Below are 21,289 nucleotides of genomic sequence, written 5' to 3'. Positions count from 1 at the left end.
TACTATACTGTAGACCAGGGCCCTATTCCCTATATAATACTCTACTGTAGACCAGGGCCCTATTCCCTATATAATACTCTACTGTAGACCAGGGCCCTATTCCCTATACAATACTCTACTTTAGACCAGGGACCTATTCCCTATATAATACTCAACTTCAGATTGGGGCCCTTTTCCCTATATAATACTATACTGTAGACCAGGGCCCTATTCCCTATATACTACTCTACTTTAGACCAGGGCCCTATTCCCTATATAATAATCTACTGTAGACCAGGGCCCTATTCCCTATATAATACTATACTGTAGACCAGGGCCCTATTCCCTATATAATACTCTACTGTAGACCAGGGCCCTATTCCCTATATAATACTCTACTGTAGACCAGGGCCCTATTCCCTATACAATACTCTACTTTAGACCAGGGACCTATTCCCTATATAATACTCAACTTCAGATTGGGGCCCTATTCCCTATATAATACTCTACTTTAGACCAGGGCCCTATTCCATATATAATACTCTACTTTAGACCAGTGCCCTATTCCCTATATAATACTCTACTTAAGACCATGGCCCTATTCCCTATATAATACTCTACTTCAGACCGGGGCCCTATTCCCTATATAATTATCTACTTTAGACCAGGGCCCTATTCCCTATATAATTATCTACTTTAGACCAGGGCCCTATTCCCTATATACTCCTCTACTTAAGACCAGGGCCCTATTCCCTATATAATACTCTACTGTAGACCAGGGCCCTATTCCCTATATAATACTCTACTGTAGACCAGGGCCGTATTCCCTATATAATACTCTACTTTAGACCAAGGCCCTATTCCCTATATAATACTCTACTTTAGACCAGGGCCCTATTCCCTATATAATACTCTACTTCAGACCGGGGCCCTATTCCCTATATAATACCCTACTTAAGACCAGGGCCCTATTCCCTATATAATACTCTACTTTAGACCAGTGCCCTATTCCCTATATAGTACTCTACCTAAGACCATGGCCCTATTCCCTATATAATACTCTACTTCAGACCGGGGCCCTATTCCCTATATAATACTCTTCTTTAGACCAGGGCCCTATTCCCTATATAATACTCTACTGTAGACAAGGGCCCTATTCCCTATATAATACTCTACTTTAGATCAGGGCCCTATTCCCTATATAATACTCTACTGTAGACCAGGGCCCTATTCCCTATATAATACACTACTGTAGACCAGGGCCCTATTCCCTATATACTACTCTACTTTAGACCAGGGCCCTATTCCCTATATAATACTCTACTGTAGAACAGGGCCCTATTCCCTATATAATACTCTACTTTAGACCAGGGCCCTATTCCCTATATAATACTCTACTTTAGACCAGGGCCCTATTCCCTATATAATACTCTACTTAAGACCATGGCCCTATTCCATATATAATCCTCTACTTTAGACTAGGGCCATATTCCCTATAATCAATCAATCAATCAATCAATTTTATTTTATATAGCCCTTCGTACATCAGATAATATCTCGAAGTGCTGTACAGAAACCCAGCCTAAAACCCCAAACAGCTAGAATGCAGGTGTAGAAGCACGGTGGCTAGGAAAAACTCCCTAGAAAGGCCAAAACCTAGGAAGAAACCTAGAGAGGAACCAGGCTATGAGGGGTGGCCAGTCCTCTTCTGGCTGTGCCGGGTGGAGATTATAACAGAACTTTGCCAAGATGTTCAAAAATGTTCGTAAGTGACAAGCATGGTCAAATAATAATCAGGAATAAATCTCAGTTGGCTTTTCATAGCCGATCATTAAGAGTTGAAAACAGCAGGTCTGGGACAGGTAGGGGTTCCATAACCGCAGGCAGAAGAGTTGAAACTGGAATAGCAGCAAGGCCAGGCGGACTGGGGGCAGCAAGGAGTCACCACGGCCGGTAGTCCCGACGTATGGTCCTAGGGCTCAGGTCCTCCGAGAGAAAGAGAGAAGGAGAAAATTAGAGAGAGCCAAGATTTTCAAAATGTTCATAAATGACAAGCATGGTCAAATAATAATCAGGAATAAATCTCAGTTGGCTTTTCATAGCCGATCATTAAGAGTTGAAAACAGCAGGTCTGGGACAGGTAGGGGTTCCATAACCGCAGGCAGAAGAGTTGAAACTGGAATAGCAGCAAGGCCAGGCGGACTGGGGGCAGCAAGGAGTCACCACGGCCGGTAGTCCCGACGTATGGTCCTAGGGCTCAGGTCCTCCGAGAGAACGAGAGAAGGAGAAAATTAGAGAGAGCCAAGATTTTCAAAATGTTCATAAATGACAAGCATGGTCAAATAATAATCAGGAATAAATCTCAGTTGGCTTTTCATAGCCGATCATTAAGAGTTGAAAACAGCAGGTCTGGGACAGGTAGGGGTTTCGTAACCGCAGGCAGAAACAGTTGAAACTGGAATAGCAGCAAGGCCGGGCGGACTGGGGACAGCAAGGTGTCAGCATGCCCGGTAGTCCTGACGTATGGTCCTAGGGCTCAGGTTCTCAGAGAGAAAGAGAGAACGAGAGAATTAGAGAGAGCATACTTAAATTCACACAGGACACTGGATAAGACAGGAGAAGTACTCCAGGTATAACCAACTGACCCCAGCCCCCCGACACATAAACTACTGCAGCATAAATACTGGAGGCTGAGACAGGAGCGGTCAGGAGACACTGTGGCCCCATCTGAAGAAACCCCCGGACAGGGCCAAACAGGAAGGATATAACCCCACCCACTCTGCCAAAGCACAGCCCCCACACCACTAGAGGGATATCCTCAACCACCAACTTACAATCCTGAGAGATGGCCGAGTATAGCCCACAAAAGTCTCCACCAAAGCAGAACCAAGGGGGGGCGCCAACCCAGACAGGAAGTTCACGTCAGTAACTCAACCCACTCAAGTGACGCACCCCTCCTAGGGACGGCATGAAAGAGCACCAGCAAGCCAGTGACTCAGCCCCAGTAACAGGGTTAGAGGCAGAGAATCCCAGTGGAGAGAGGGGAACCGGCCCTGGAGAGACAGCGAGGGTGGTTCGTTGCTCCAGAGCCTATATACTCCTCTACTTTAGACCAGGGACCTATTCCCTATATAATACTCTACTGTAGACCAGGGCCCTATTCCATATATACTACTCTACTTTAGACCAGGGCCATATTCCCTATATAATACTCTACTGTAGACCAGGGCCCTATTCCATATATACTACTCTACTTTAGACCAGGGCCCTATTCCCTATATAATAATCTACTGTAGACCAGGGCCCTATTCCCTATATAATACTCTACTGTAGACCAGGGCCGTATTCCTTATATAATACTCTACTTTAGACCAGGGCCCTATTCCCTATATAATACTCTACTTTAGACCAGGGCCCTATTCCCTATATAATACTGTACTTTAGACAATGGCCCTATTCCCTATCCTATCCCTGGTCTAAAGTAGAGTATTATATAGGGAATAGGGCCCCAGTCTAAAGTAGAGTATTATATAGGGAATATGGCCCTGGTCTAATATGGCCCTGGTCTAAAGTAGAGTATTATATAAGGAATACGGCCCTGGTCTACAGTATACTCTACTTGAGACCAGGGCCATATTCCCTATATAATACTCTACTTTAGACTGGGGCCCTATTCCCTATATAATACTCTACTTTAGACCAGGGCCCTATTCCCTATATAATACTCTACTTTAGACCAGTGCCCTATTCCCTATATAATACTCTACTGTAGACCAGGGCCCCATTCCCTTTATATAATACCCTTCTTTAGACCAGGGGCCTATTCCCTATATAATACTCTACTGTAGACCAGGGCCCTATTCCCTATATAATACTCTACTGTAGACCAGGGCCGTATTCCCTATATAATACTCTACTTTAGACCAGGGCCCTATTCCCTATATAACACTCTACTTTAGACCAGGGCCCTATTCCCTATATAATACTGTACTTTAGACAAGGGCCCTATTCCCTATACAATACTCTACTTTAGACCAGGGCCCTACTCCCTATATAATACTCTACTTTAGACCAGGGCCCTATTCCCTATATAATACTCTACTTTAGACCAGGGCCCTATTCCCTATATAATACTCTACTTCAGACTGGGGCCCTATTCCCTATATAATACTCTACTTTAGACCAGGGCCCTAATCCCTATATAATACTCTACTTTAGACCAGTGCCCTATTCCCTATATAATAGTCTACTTAAGACCATGGCCCTATTCCCTATATAATACTCTACTTTAGACCAGGGCCCTATTCCCTATTTAATACTCTACTTTAGACCAGGGCCCTATTCCCTATATAATACTCTAATTTAGACCAGGGCCCTATTCCCTATATAATACTCTACATTTGACCAGGGCCCTATTCCATATATAATACTCTACTTTAGACCAGGGCCCTATTCCCTATATAATACCCTACTGTAGACCAGGGCCCTATTTCGTATATAATACTCTACTGTAGACCAGGGCCCTATTCCCTATATAATACTCTACTTTAGATCAGGGCCATATTCCCTATATAATACTCTACTGTAGACCAGGGCTCTATTCCCTATATAATACAGACCAGGGCCCAATTCCCTATATAATACTCTACTTTAGACCAGGGCCATATTCCCTATATAATACTCTACTGTAGACCAGGATCCTATTCCCTATATAATACTCTACTGTAGACCAGGGCCCTGTACCCTATATAATACTCTACTTTAGACAAGGGCCCTATTCCCAATATAATACTCTACTTTAGATCAGGGCCATATTCCCTATATAATACTCTACTGTAGACCAGGGCTCTATTCCCTATATAATACAGACCAGGGCCCAATTCCCTATATAATACTCTACTTTAGACCAGGGCCATATTCCCTATATAATACTCTACTGTAGACCAGGATCCTATTCCCTATATAATACTCTACTGTAGACCAGGGCCCTATTCCCCATATTATACTCTACTGTAGACCAGGGCCCTATTCCCTATATAATACTCTACTGTAGACCAGGGCCCAATTCCCTATATACTACTCTACTTTAGACCAGGGCCCTATTCCCTATATAATACTCTACTTTAGAACAGGAGCCTGTACCCTATATAATACTCTACTTTAGACCAGGGCCCTATTCCCTATATAATACTCTACTTTAGACAAGGGCCCTATTCCCAATATAATACTCTACTTTAGATCAGGGCCATATTCCCTATATAATACTCTACTGTAGACCAGGGCTCTATTCCCTATATAATACAGACCAGGGCCCAATTCCCTATATAATACTCTACTTTAGACCAGGGCCATATTCCCTATATAATACTCTACTGTAGACCAGGATCCTATTCCCTATATAATACTCTACTGTAGACCAGGGCCCTATTCCCCATATTATACTCTACTGTAGACCAGGGCCCTATTCCCTATATAATACTCTACTGTAGACCAGGGCCCTATTCCCTATATACTACTCTACTTTAGACCAGGGCCCTATTCCCTATATAATACTCTACTTTAGAACAGGAGCCTGTACCCTATATAATACTCTACTTTAGACCAGGGCCCTATTCCCTATATAATACTCTACTTTAGACAAGGGCCCTATTCCCTATATAATACTCTACTTTAGACCAGGGCCCTATTCCCTATATAATACTCTACATTAGACCAGGGCCCTATTCCCTATATAATACTCTACTGTATACCAGGGCCATATTCCCTATATACTACTCTACTTTAGACCAGGGCCCTATTCCCTATATAATACTCTACTTTAGACCAGTGTCCTATTCCCTATATAATACTCTACTTTAGACCAGGGCCCTATTCCCTATATTATGCTCTACTGTAGACCAGGGCCCTATTCCCTATATAATACTCTACTTTAGACCAGGGCCCTATTCCCTATATAATACTCTCCTTTAGACAAGGGCCCTATTCCCTATATAATACTCTACTTTAGACCAGGGCCCTATTCCCTATATAATACTCTACTTTAGACCAGGGCCCTATTCCCTATATAATACTCTACTTTAGACCATGGCCCTATTCCCTATATAATACTCTACTTCAGACTGGGGCCCTATTCCCTACATAATACTCTACCTTAGACCAGTGCCCTATTCCCTATATAATACTCTACTGTAGACCAGGGCCCTATTCCCTTTATATAATACCCTTCTTTAGACAAGGGGCCTATTCCCTATATAATACTCTACTGTAGACCAGGGCCCTATTCCCTATATAATACTCTACTGTAGACCAGGGCCCTATTCCCTATATAATACTCTACTTTAGACCAGTGCCCTATTCCCTATATAATACTCTACTGTAGACCAGGGCCATATTTCGTATATAATACTCTACTGTAGACCAGGGCCCTATTCCCTATATAATACTCTACTGTAGACCAGGGCCCTATTCCCTATATAATACCCTACTGTAGACCAGGGCCCTATTCCCTATATAATACCCTACTTTAGACCAGGGCCCTATTCCCTATATAATGCTCTACTTTAGACCAGGGCCCTGTACCCTATATAATACTCTACTTTAGACAAGGGCCCTATTCCCAATATAATACTCTACTTTAGATCAGGGCCATATTCCCTATATAATACTCTACTGTAGACCAGGATCCTATTCCCTATATAATACTCTACTGTAGACCAGGGCCCTATTCCCCATATTATACTCTACTGTAGACCAGGGCCCTATTCCCTATATAATACTCTCCTGTAGACCAGGGCCCTATTCCCTATATACTACTCTACTTTAGACCAGGGCCCTATTCCCTATATAATACTCTACTTTAGAACAGGAGCCTGTACCCTATATAATACTCTACTTTAGACCAGGGCCCTATTCCCTATATAATACTCTACTTTAGACAAGGGCCCTATTCCCTATATAATACTCTACTTTAGACCAGGGCCCTATTCCCTATATAATACTCTACATTAGACCAGGGCCCTATTCCCTATATAATACTCTACTATATACCAGGGCCATATTCCCTATATAATACTCTACTTTAGACCAGGGCCCTATTCCCTATATAATACTCTACTTTAGACCAGTGTCCTATTCCCTATATAATACTCTACTTTAGACCAGGGCCCTATTCCCTATATTATGCTCTACTGTAGACCAGGGCCCTATTCCCTATATAATACTCTACTTTAGACAAGGGCCCTATTCCCTATATAATACTCTACTTTAGACCAGGGCCCTATTCCCTATATAATACTCTACATTAGACCAGGGCCCCATTCCCTATATAATACTCCACTGTATACCAGGGCCATATTCCCTATATACTACTCTACTTTAGACCAGGGCCCTATTCCCTATATAATACTCTACTTTAGACCAGTGTCCTATTCCCTATATAATACTCTACTTTAGACCAGGGCCCTATTCCCTATATTATGCTCTACTGTAGACCAGGGCCCTATTCCCTATATAATACTCTACTTTAGACCAGGGCCCTATTTCCTATATAATACCCTACTGTAGACCAGGGCCCTATACCCTATATAATACTCTACTGTAGACCAGGGCCCTATTCCCTATATAATACTCTACTTTAGACCAGGGCCCTGCACCCTATATAATACTCTACTTTAGACAAGGGCCCTATTCCCAATATAATACTCTACTTTAGATCAGGGCCATATTCCCTATATAATACTCTACTGTAGACCAGGGCTCTATTCCCTATATATATCTACTTAGACCAGGGCCCAATTCCCTATATAATACTCTACTTTAGACCAGGGCCATATTCCCTATATAATACTCTACTGTAGACCAGGGCCCTATTCCCTATATAATACTCTACTGTAGACCAGGGCCCTATTCCCTATATAATACTCTACTGTAGACCAGGGCCCTATTCCCTATATAATACTCTACTTTAGAACAGGGCCCTATTCCCTATATAATAATCTACTTTAGACCAGGGCCCTATTCTCTATATAATACTCTACTTTAGACCAGGGCCCTATTCCCTATATAATACTCTACTGTAGACCAGGGCCCTATTCCCTATATACTACTCTACTTTAGACCAGGGCCCTATTCCCTATATAATACTCTACATTAGACCAGGGCCCTATTCCCTATATAATACTCTACTGTATACCAGGGCCATATTCCCTACATACTACTCTACTTTAGACCAGGGCCCTATTCCCTATATAATACTCTACTTTAGACCAGTGTCCTATTCCCTATATAATACTCTACTGTAGACCAGAGTCCTATTCCCCATATTATACTCTACTGTAGACCAGGGCCCTATTCCCTATATAATACTCTACTGTAGACCAGGGCCCTATTCCCTATATACTACTCTACTTTAGACCAGGGCCCTATTCCCTATATAATACTCTACTTTAGAACAGGAGCCTGTACCCTATATAATACTCTACTTTAGACCAGGGCCCTATTCCCTATATAATACTCTACTTTAGACAAGGGCCCTATTCCCTATATAATACTCTACTTTAGACCAGGGCCCTATTCCCTATATAATACTCTACATTAGACCAGGGCCCTATTCCCTATATAATACTCCACTGTATACCAGGGCCATATTCCCTATATAATACTCTACTGTAGACCAGGGCCCTATTCCCTATATAATACTCTACTTTAGATCAGGGCCATATTCCCTATATAATACTCTACTGTAGACCAGGGCTCTATTCCCTATATAATACAGACCAGGGCCCAATTCCCTATATAATACTCTACTTTAGACCAGGGCCATTTTCCCTATATAATACTCCACTGTAGACCAGGGCCCTATTCCCTATATAATACTCTACTGTAGACCAGGGCCCTACTCCCTATATAATACTCTACTGTAGACCAGGGCCCTATTCCCTATATAATACTCTACTTTAGACCAGGGCCCTATTCCCTATATAATACTCTACTTTAGACCAGGGCCATATTCCCTATATAATACTCTACTGTAGACCAGGGCCCTATTCCCCATATAATACTCTACTTTAGACCAGTGCCCTATTCCCTATATAATACTCTACTTAAGACCATTGCCCTATTCCCTATATAATACTCTACTTCAGAATGGGGCCCTATTCCCTATATAATACTCTACTTTAGACCAGGGCCCTATTCCATATATAATTATTTACTTTAGACCAGGGCCCTATTCCCTATATACTACTCTACTTTAGACCAGGGCCCTTTCCCTTTATATAATACCCTACTTTAGACCAGTGCCCTATTCCCTATATAATCCTCTACTTTAGACCAGGGCCCTATTCCCTATCTACTCCTCTACTTAAGACCAGGGCCCTATTCCCTATATAATACTCTACTGTAGACCAGGTTCCTATTCCCTATATACTACTCTACTTTAGACCAGGGCCCTTTCCCTTTATATAATACCCTACTTTAGACCAGTGCCCTATTCCCTATATAATACTCTACTGTAGACCAGGGCCCTATTCTCTATATAATACTCTACTTTAGACAAGGGCCGAATTCCCTATATAATACTCTACTGTAGACCAGGGCCGTATTCCCTATATAATACTCTACTTTTGACCAAGGCCCTATTCCCTATATAATACTCTACTTTAGACCAGGGCCATATTCCCTATATAATACTCTACTTCAGACCGGGGCCCTATTCCCTATATAATACCCTACTTAAGACCAGGGCCCTATTCCCTATATAATACTCTACTTCAGACCGGGGCCCTATTCCCTATATAATACCGTACTTAAGACCAGGGCCCTATTCCCTATATAATACTCTACTTTAGACCAGTGCCCTATTCCCTATATAGTACTCTACCTAAGACCATGGCCCTATTCCCTATATAATACTCTACTTCAGACCGGGGCCCTATTCCCTATATAATACTCTTCTTTAGACCAGGGCCGTATTCCCTATATAATACTCTACTTTAGACCAAGGCCCTATTCCCTATATAATACCGTACTTAAGACCAGGGCCCTATTCCCTATATAATACTCTACTTTAGACCAGTGCCCTATTCCCTATATACTACTCTACCTAAGACCATGGCCCTATTCCCTATATAATACTCTACTTCAGACCGGGGCCCTATTCCCTATATAATACTCTTCTTTAGACCAGGGCCCTATTCCCTATATAATACTCTACTTTAGACAAGGGCCGAATTCCCTATATAATACTCTACTGTAGACCAGGGCCGTATTCCCTATATAATACTCTACTTCAGACCGGGGCCCTATTCCCTATATAATACCCTACTTAAGACCAGGGCCCTATTCCCTATATAATACTCTACTTCAGACCGGGGCCCTATTCCCTATATAATACCCTACTTAAGACCAGGGCCCTATTCCCTATATAATACTCTACTTTAGACCAGTGCCCTATTCCCTATATAGTACTCTACCTAAGACCATGGCCCTATTCCCTATATAATACTCTACTTCAGACCGGGGCCCTATTCCCTATATAATACTCTTCTTTAGACCAGGGCCCTATTCCCTATATAATACTCTACTGTAGACAAGGGCCCTATTCCCTATATAATACTCTACTTTAGATCAGGGCCCTATTCCCTATATAATACTCTACTGTAGACCAGGGCCCTATTCCCTATATAATACTCTACTGTAGACCAGGGCCATATTCCCTATATACTACTCTACTTTAGACCAGGGCCCTATTCCCTATATAATACTCTACTGTAGACCAGGGCCCTATTCCCTATATAATACTCTACTGTAGACCAGGGCCATATTCCCTATATAATACTCTACTTTAGACCAGTGCCCTATTCCCTATATAGTACTCTACCTAAGACCATGGCCCTATTCCCTATATAATACTCTACTTCAGACCGGGGCCCTATTCCCTATATAATACTCTTCTTTAGACCAGGGCCGTATTCCCTATATAATACTCTACTTTAGACCAAGGCCCTATTCCCTATATAATACCGTACTTAAGACCAGGGCCCTATTCCCTATATAATACTCTACTTTAGACCAGTGCCCTATTCCCTATATACTACTCTACCTAAGACCATGGCCCTATTCCCTATATAATACTCTACTTCAGACCGGGGCCCTATTCCCTATATAATACTCTTCTTTAGACCAGGGCCCTATTCCCTATATAATACTCTACTTTAGACAAGGGCCGAATTCCCTATATAATACTCTACTGTAGACCAGGGCCGTATTCCCTATATAATACTCTACTTCAGACCGGGGCCCTATTCCCTATATAATACCCTACTTAAGACCAGGGCCCTATTCCCTATATAATACTCTACTTCAGACCGGGGCCCTATTCCCTATATAATACCCTACTTAAGACCAGGGCCCTATTCCCTATATAATACTCTACTTTAGACCAGTGCCCTATTCCCTATATAGTACTCTACCTAAGACCATGGCCCTATTCCCTATATAATACTCTACTTCAGACCGGGGCCCTATTCCCTATATAATACTCTTCTTTAGACCAGGGCCCTATTCCCTATATAATACTCTACTGTAGACAAGGGCCCTATTCCCTATATAATACTCTACTTTAGATCAGGGCCCTATTCCCTATATAATACTCTACTGTAGACCAGGGCCCTATTCCCTATATAATACTCTACTGTAGACCAGGGCCATATTCCCTATATACTACTCTACTTTAGACCAGGGCCCTATTCCCTATATAATACTCTACTGTAGACCAGGGCCCTATTCCCTATATAATACTCTACTGTAGACCAGGGCCATATTCCCTATATAATACTCTACTGTAGACCAGGGCCCTATTCCCTATATAATAATCTACTTTAGACCAGGGCCCTATTCCCTATATAATACTCTACTTTAGACCAGGGCCCTATTCCCTATATAATACTCTACTTAAGACCAGGGCCCTATTCCATATATAATCCTCTACTTTAGACCAAGGCCCTATTCCCTATATACTCCTCTACTTTAGACCAGGGCCCTATTCCCTATATAATAGTCTACTGTAGACCAGGGCCCTATTCCCTATATACTACTCTACTTTAGACCAGGGCCCTATTCCCTATATAATAATCTACTGTAGACCAGGGCCCTATTCCCTATGTAATACTCTACTGTAGACCAGGGCCCTATTCCCTATATAATACTCTACTGTAGACCAGGGCCCTATTCCCTATATAATACTCTACTGTAGACCAGGGCCCTATTCCCTATATAAAACTCTACTGTAGACCAGGGCCCTATTCCCTATACAATACTCTACTTTAGACAAGGGCTCTATTCCCTAGAAAATACTCTACTGTAGACCAGGGCCCTATTCCCTTTATATAATACCCTTCTTTAGACCAGGGCCCTATTCCCTATATAATACTCTACTGTAGACCAGGGCCCTATTCCCTATATACTACTCTACTTTAGACCAGGGGAAATTCCCTATATAATACTCTACTGTAGACCAGGGCCCTATTCCCTATATACTACTCTACTTTAGACCAGGGCCCTATTCCCTTTATATAATACCCTTCTTTAGACCAGGGCCCTATTCCCTATATAATACTCTACTGTAGACCAGGGCCCTATTCCCTATACAATACTCTACTTTAGACAAGGGCCCTATTCCCTATATAATACTCTACTGTAGACCAGGGCCCTATTCCCTTTAGATAATACCCTTCTTTAGACCAGGGCCCTATTCCCTTTATATAATATCCTTCTTTAGACCAGGGCCCTATTCCCTATATAATACTCTACTGTAGACCAGGGCCGTATTCCCTATATAATACTCTACTTTAGACCAGGGCCATATTCCCTATATAATACTCTACTTTAGACCAGGGCCCTATTCCCTATATAATACTCTACTTCAGACTGGGGCCCTATTCCCTATATAATACTCTACTTTAGACCAGGGCCCTATTCCCTATATAATACTCTACTTTAGACCAGTGCCCTATTCCCTATATAATAGTCTACTTAAGACCATGGCCCTATTCCCTATAAAATACTCTACTTCAGACCGGGGCCCTATTCCCTATATAATACTCTACTTTAGACCAGGGCCCTATTCCCAATTTAATACTCTACTTTAGACCAGGGCCCTATTCCCTATATAATCCTCTATTTTAGACCAGGGCCCTATTCCCTATATACTCCTCTACTTAAGACCAGGGCCCTATTCCCTATATAATACTCTACTGTAGACCAGGGCCCCATTCCCTATATACTACTCTACTTTAGACCAGGGCCCTATTCCCTTTATATAATACCCTACTTTAGACCAGGGCCCTATTCCCTATATAATACTCTACTGTAGACCAGGGCCCTATTCCCTATATAATACTCTACTGTAGACCAGGGCCCTATTCCCTATATAATACTCTACTGTAGACCAGGGCCCTATTCTCTATATAATACTCTACTTTAGACCAGGGCCCTATTCCCTATATAATCCTCTAATTTAGACCAGGGCCCTATTCCCTATATACTCCTCTACTTAAGACCAGGGCCCTATTCCCTATATAATACTCTACTGTAGACCAGGGCCCCATTCCCTATATACTACTCTACTTTAGACCAGGGCCCTATTCCCTTTATATAATACCCTACTTTAGACCAGGGCCCTATTCCCTATATAATACTCTACTGTAGACCAGGGCCCTATTCCCTATATAATACTATACTGTAGACCAGGGCCCTATTCCCTATATAATACTCTACTGTAGACCAGGGCCCTATTCCCTATATAATACTCTACTGTAGACCAGGGCCCTATTCTCTATAGAATACTCTACTTTAGACAAGGGCCAAATTCCCTATATAATACTCTACTGTAGACCAGGGCCCTATTCCCTATATAATACTATATAATTCCCTATATAATACTCTACTTTAGACCAAGGCCCTATTCCCTATATAATACTCTACTTTAGACCAGGGCCCTATTCCCTATATAATACTCTACTTTAGAACAGGAGCCTGTACCCTATATAATACTCTACTTTAGACCAGGGCCCTATTCCCTATATAATACTCTACTTTAGACAAGGGCCCTATTCCCTATATAATACTCTACTTTAGATCAGGGCCATATTCCCTATATAATACTCTACATTAGACCAGGGCCCTATTCCATATATAATACTCTACTGTATACCAGGGCCATATTCCCTATATACTACTCTACTTTAGACCAGGGCCCTATTCCCTATATAATACTCTACTTTAGACCAGTGCCCTATTCCCTATATAATACTCTACTTTAGACCAAGGCCCTATTCCCTATATAATGCTCTACTGTAGACCAGGGCCCTATTCCCTATATAATACTCTACTTTAGACCAGGGCCCTATTTCCTATATAATACCCTACTGTAGACCAGGGCCCTATTCCCTATATAATACTCTACTGTAGACCAGGGCCCTATTCCCTATATAATACTCTACTTTAGACCAGGGACCTATTCCCTATATAATACTCTACTTTAGAAAAGGGCCCTATTCCCTATATAATACTCTACTGTAGACCAGGGCCCTATTCCCTTTATATAATACCCTTCTTTAGACCAGGGGCCTATTCCCTATATAATACTCTACTTTAGACCAGGGCCCTATTCCCTATATAATACTCTACTGTAGACCAGGGCCCTATTCCCTATATACTACTCTACTTTAGACCAGGGCCCTATTCCCTATATAATAATCTACTGTAGACCAGGGCCCTATTCCCTATATAATACTCTACTGTAGACCAGGGCCCTATTCCCTATATAATACTCTACTGTAGACCAGGGCCCTATTCCCTATATAATACTCTACTGTAGACCAGGGCCCTATTCCCTATATAATACTCTACTGTAGACCAGGTCCCTATTCCCTATACAATACTCTACTTTAGACCAGGGCCCTATTCCCTATATAATACTCTACTTTAGACCAGGGACCTATTCCCTATATAATACTCTACTGTAGACCAGGGCCCTATTCCCTTTATATAATACCCTTCTTTAGACCAGGGCCCTATTCCCTATATAATACTCTACTGTAGACCAGGGCCCTATTCCCTATATAATACTCTACTTTAGACCAGGGCCCTATTCCCTATATAATACTCTACTTTAGAACAGGAGCCTGTACCCTATATAATACTCTACTTTAGACCAGGGCCCTATTCCCTATATAATACTCTACTTTAGACAAGGGCCCTATTCCCTATATAATACTCTACTTTAGATCAGGGCCATATTCCCTATATAATACTCTACTGTAGACCAGGGCCCTATTCCCTATATACTACTCTACTTTAGACCAGGGGAAATTCCCTATATAATACTCTACTGTAGACCAGGGCCCTATTCCCTATATACTACTCTACTTTAGACCAGGGCCCTATTCCCTTTATATAATACCCTTCTTTAGACCAGGGCCCTATTCCCTATATAATACTCTACTGTAGACCAGGGCCCTATTCCCTATACAATACTCTACTTTAGACAAGGGCCCTATTCCCTATATAATACTCTACTGTAGACCAGGGCCCTATTCCCTTTAGATAATACCCTTCTTTAGACCAGGGCCCTATTCCCTTTATATAATATCCTTCTTTAGACCAGGGCCCTATTCCCTATATAATACTCTACTGTAGACCAGGGCCGTATTCCCTATATAATACTCTACTTTAGACCAGGGCCATATTCCCTATATAATACTCTACTTTAGACCAGGGCCCTATTCCCTATATAATACTCTACTTCAGACTGGGGCCCTATTCCCTATATAATACTCTACTTTAGACCAGGGCCCTATTCCCTATATAATACTCTACTTTAGACCAGTGCCCTATTCCCTATATAATAGTCTACTTAAGACCATGGCCCTATTCCCTATAAAATACTCTACTTCAGACCGGGGCCCTATTCCCTATATAATACTCTACTTTAGACCAGGGCCCTATTCCCAATGTAATACTCTACTTTAGACCAGGGCCCTATTCCCTATATAATCCTCTATTTTAGACCAGGGCCCTATTCCCTATATACTCCTCTACTTAAGACCAGGGCCCTATTCCCTATATAATACTCTACTGTAGACCAGGGCCCCATTCCCTATATACTACTCTACTTTAGACCAGGGCCCTATTCCCTTTATATAATACCCTACTTTAGACCAGGGCCCTATTCCCTATATAATACTCTACTGTAGACCAGGGCCCTATTCCCTATATAATACTCTACTGTAGACCAGGGCCCTATTCCCTATATAATACTCTACTGTAGACCAGGGCCCTATTCTCTATATAATACTCTACTTTAGACCAGGGCCCTATTCCCTATATAATCCTCTAATTTAGACCAGGGCCCTATTCCCTATATACTCCTCTACTTAAGACCAGGGCCCTATTCCCTATATAATACTCTACTGTAGACCAGGGCCCCATTCCCTATATACTACTCTACTTTAGACCAGGGCCCTATTCCCTTTATATAATACCCTACTTTAGACCAGGGCCCTATTCCCTATATAATACTCTACTGTAGACCAGGGCCCTATTCCCTATATAATACTATACTGTAGACCAGGGCCCTATTCCCTATATAATACTCTACTGTAGACCAGGGCCCTATTCCCTATATAATACTCTACTGTAGACCAGGGCCCTATTCTCTATAGAATACTCTACTTTAGACAAGGGCCAAATTCCCTATATAATACTCTACTGTAGACCAGGGCCCTATTCCCTATATAATACTATATAATTCCCTATATAATACTCTACTTTAGACCAAGGCCCTATTCCCTATATAATACTCTACTTTAGACCAGGGCCCTATTCCCTATATAATACTCTACTTTAGAACAGGAGCCTGTACCCTATATAATACTCTACTTTAGACCAGGGCCCTATTCCCTATATAATACTCTACTTTAGACAAGGGCCCTATTCCCTATATAATACTCTACTTTAGATCAGGGCCATATTCCCTATATAATACTCTACATTAGACCAGGGCCCTATTCCATATATAATACTCTACTGTATACCAGGGCCATATTCCCTATATACTACTCTACTTTAGACCAGGGCCCTATTCCCTATATAATACTCTACTTTAGACCAGTGCCCTATTCCCTATATAATACTCTACTTTAGACCAAGGCCCTATTCCCTATATAATGCTCTACTGTAGACCAGGGCCCTATTCCCTATATAATACTCTACTTTAGACCAGGGCCCTATTTCCTATATAATACCCTACTGTAGACCAGGGCCCTATTCCCTATATAATACTCTACTGTAGACCAGGGCCCTATTCCCTATATAATACTCTACTTTAGACCAGGGACCTATTCCCTATATAATACTCTACTTTAGAAAAGGGCCCTATTCCCTATATAATACTCTACTGTAGACCAGGGCCCTATTCCCTTTATATAATACCCTTCTTTAGACCAGGGGCCTATTCCCTATATAATACTCTACTTTAGACCAGGGCCCTATTCCCTATATAATACTCTACTGTAGACCAGGGCCCTATTCCCTATATACTACTCTACTTTAGACCAGGGCCCTATTCCCTATATAATAATCTACTGTAGACCAGGGCCCTATTCCCTATATAATACTCTACTGTAGACCAGGGCCCTATTCCCTATATAATACTCTACTGTAGACCAGGGCCCTATTCCCTATATAATACTCTACTGTAGACCAGGGCCCTATTCCCTATATAATACTCTACTGTAGACCAGGTCCCTATTCCCTATACAATACTCTACTTTAGACCAGGGCCCTATTCCCTATATAATACTCTACTTTAGACCAGGGACCTATTCCCTATATAATACTCTACTGTAGACCAGGGCCCTATTCCCTTTATATAATACCCTTCTTTAGACCAGGGCCCTATTCCCTATATAATACTCTACTGTAGACCAGGGCCCTATTCCCTATATAATACTCTACTTTAGACCAGGGCCCTATTCCCTATATAATACTCTACTTTAGAACAGGAGCCTGTACCCTATATAATACTCTACTTTAGACCAGGGCCCTATTCCCTATATAATACTCTACTTTAGACAAGGGCCCTATTCCCTATATAATACTCTACTTTAGATCAGGGCCATATTCCCTATATAATACTCTACATTAGACCAGGGCCCTATTCCCTATATAATACTCTACTGTATACCAGGGCCATATTCCCTATATACTACTCTACTTTAGACCAGGGCCCTATTCCCTATATAATACTCTACTTTAGACCAGTGCCCTATTCCCTATATAATACTCTACTTTAGACCAAGGCCCTATTCCCTATATAATGCTCTACTGTAGACCAGGGCCCTATTCCCTATATAATACTCTACTTTAGACCAGGGCCCTATTTCCTATATAATACCCTACTGTAGACCAGGGCCCTATTCCCTATATAATACTCTACTGTAGACCAGGGCCCTATTCCCTATATAATACTCTACTTTAGACCAGGGACCTATTCCCTATATAATACTCTACTTTAGAAAAGGGCCCTATTCCCTATATAATACTCTACTGTAGACCAGGGCCCTATTCCCTTTATATAATACCCTTCTTTAGACCAGGGGCCTATTCCCTATATAATACTCTACTTTAGACCAGGGCCCTATTCCCTATATAATACTCTACTGTAGACCAGGGCCCTATTCCCTATATACTACTCTACTTTAGACCAGGGCCCTATTCCCTATATAATAATCTACTGTAGACCAGGGCCCTATTCCCTATATAATACTCTACTGTAGACCAGGGCCCTATTCCCTATATAATACTCTACTGTAGACCAGGGCCCTATTCCCTATATAATACTCTACTGTAGACCAGGGCCCTATTCCCTATATAATACTCTACTGTAGACCAGGTCCCTATTCCCTATACAATACTCTACTTTAGACCAGGGCCCTATTCCCTATATAATACTCTACTTTAGACCAGGGACCTATTCCCTATATAATACTCTACTGTAGACCAGGGCCCTATTCCCTTTATATAATACCCTTCTTTAGACCAGGGCCCTATTCCCTATATAATACTCTACTGTAGACCAGGGCCCTATTCCCTATATAATACTCTACTGTAGACCAGGGCCCTATTCCCTATATAATACTCTACTGTAGACCAGGGCCGTATTCCCTATATAATACTCTACTTTAGACCAGGGCCATATTCCCTATATAATACTCTACTTTAGACCAGGGCCCTATTCCCTATATATTACTCTACTTCAGACTGGGGCCCTATTCCCTATATAATACTCTACTTTAGACCAGGGCCCTATTCCCTATATAAAACTCTACTTTAGACCAGTGCCCTATTCCCTATATAATAGTCTACTTAAGACCATGGCCCTATTCCCTATATAATACTCTACTTCAGACCGGTGCCCAATTCCCTATATAATACTCTACTTTAGACCAGGGCCCTATTCCCTATTTAATACTTTACTTTAGACCAGGGCCCTATTCCCTATATAATCCTCTAATTTAGACCAGGGCCCTATTCCCTATATACTCCTCTACTTAAGACCAGGGCCCTATTCCCTATATAATACTCTACTGTAGACCAGGGCCCCATTCCCTATATACTACTCTACTTTAGACCAGGGCCCTATTCCCTTTATATAATACCCTACTTTAGACCAGGGCCCTATTCCCTATATAATACTCTACTGTAGACCAGGGCCCTATTCCATATATAATACTCTACTGTAGACCAGGGCCCTATTCTCTATATAATACTCTACTTTAGACAAGGGCCAAATTCCCTATATAATACTCTACAGTAGACCAGGGCCCTATTCCCTTTATTTAATACCCTTCTTTAGACCAGGGGCCTATTCCCTATATAATACTCTACTGTAGACCAGGGCCCTATTCCCTATGTAATTCTCTACTGTAGACCAGGGCCGTATTCCCTATATAATACTCTACTTTAGACCAGGGCCCTATTCCCTATATAATACTCTACTTTAGACCAGGGCCCTATTCCCTATATAATACTGTACTTTAGACAAGGGCCCTATTCCCTATACAATACTCTACTTTAGACCAGGGCCCTATTCCCTATATAATACTCTACTTTAGACCAGGGCCCTATTCCCTATATAATACTCTACTTTAGAACAGGAGCCTGTACCCTATATAATACTCTACTTTAGACCAGGGCCCTATTCCCTATATAATACTCTACTTTAGACCAGGACCATATTCCCTATATAATACTCTACTTTAGACCAGGGCCCTATTCCCTATATATTACTCTACTTCAGACTGGGGCCCTATTCCCTATATAATACTCTACTTTAGACCAGGGCCCTATTCCCTATATAAAACTCTACTTTAGACCAGTGCCCTATTCCCTATATAATAGTCTACTTAAGACCATGGCCCTATTCCCTATATAATACTCTACTTCAGACCGGTGCCCAATTCCCTATATAATACTCTACTTTAGACCAGGGCCCTATTCCCTATTTAATACTTTACTTTAGACCAGGGCCCTATTCCCTATATACTCCTCTACTTAAGACCAGGGCCCTATTCCCTTTATATAATACCCTACTTTAGACCAGGGCCCTATTCCCTATATAATACTCTACTGTAGACCAGGGCCCTATTCCATATATAATACTCTACTGTAGACCAGGGCCCTATTCTCTATATAATACTCTACTTTAGACAAGGGCCAAATTCCCTATATAATACTCTACTGTAGACCAGGGCCCTATTCCCTATATAATACTCTACTGTAGACCAGGGCCCTATTCCCTATATAATACTCTACTTTAGACCAGGGCCCTATTCCCTATATAATACTCTACTTTAGAACAGGAGCCTGTACCCTATATAATACTCTACTTTAGACCAGGGCCCTATTCCCTATATAATACTCTACTTTAGACAAGGGCCCTATTCCCTATATAATACTCTACTTTAGATCAGGTCCATATTCCCTATATAATACTCTGCATTAGACCAGGGCCCTATTCCCTATATAATACTCTACTGTATACCAGGGCCCTATTCCCTATATACTACTCTACTTTAGACCAGGGCCCTATTCCCTATATAATACTCTACTTTAGACCAGTGCCCTATTCCCTATATAATACTCTACTTTAGACCAGGGCCCTATTCCCTATAAAATGCTCTACTGTAGACCAGGGCCATATTCCCTATATAATACTCTACTTTAGACCAGGGCCCTATTCCCTATA

This window comes from Salvelinus fontinalis, unplaced genomic scaffold (genome assembly GCF_029448725.1).
Source record: "Salvelinus fontinalis isolate EN_2023a unplaced genomic scaffold, ASM2944872v1 scaffold_0029, whole genome shotgun sequence".
NCBI lineage: Eukaryota > Metazoa > Chordata > Actinopteri > Salmoniformes > Salmonidae > Salvelinus > Salvelinus fontinalis.
Note: the sequence above shows the minus strand (reverse complement) of the source record.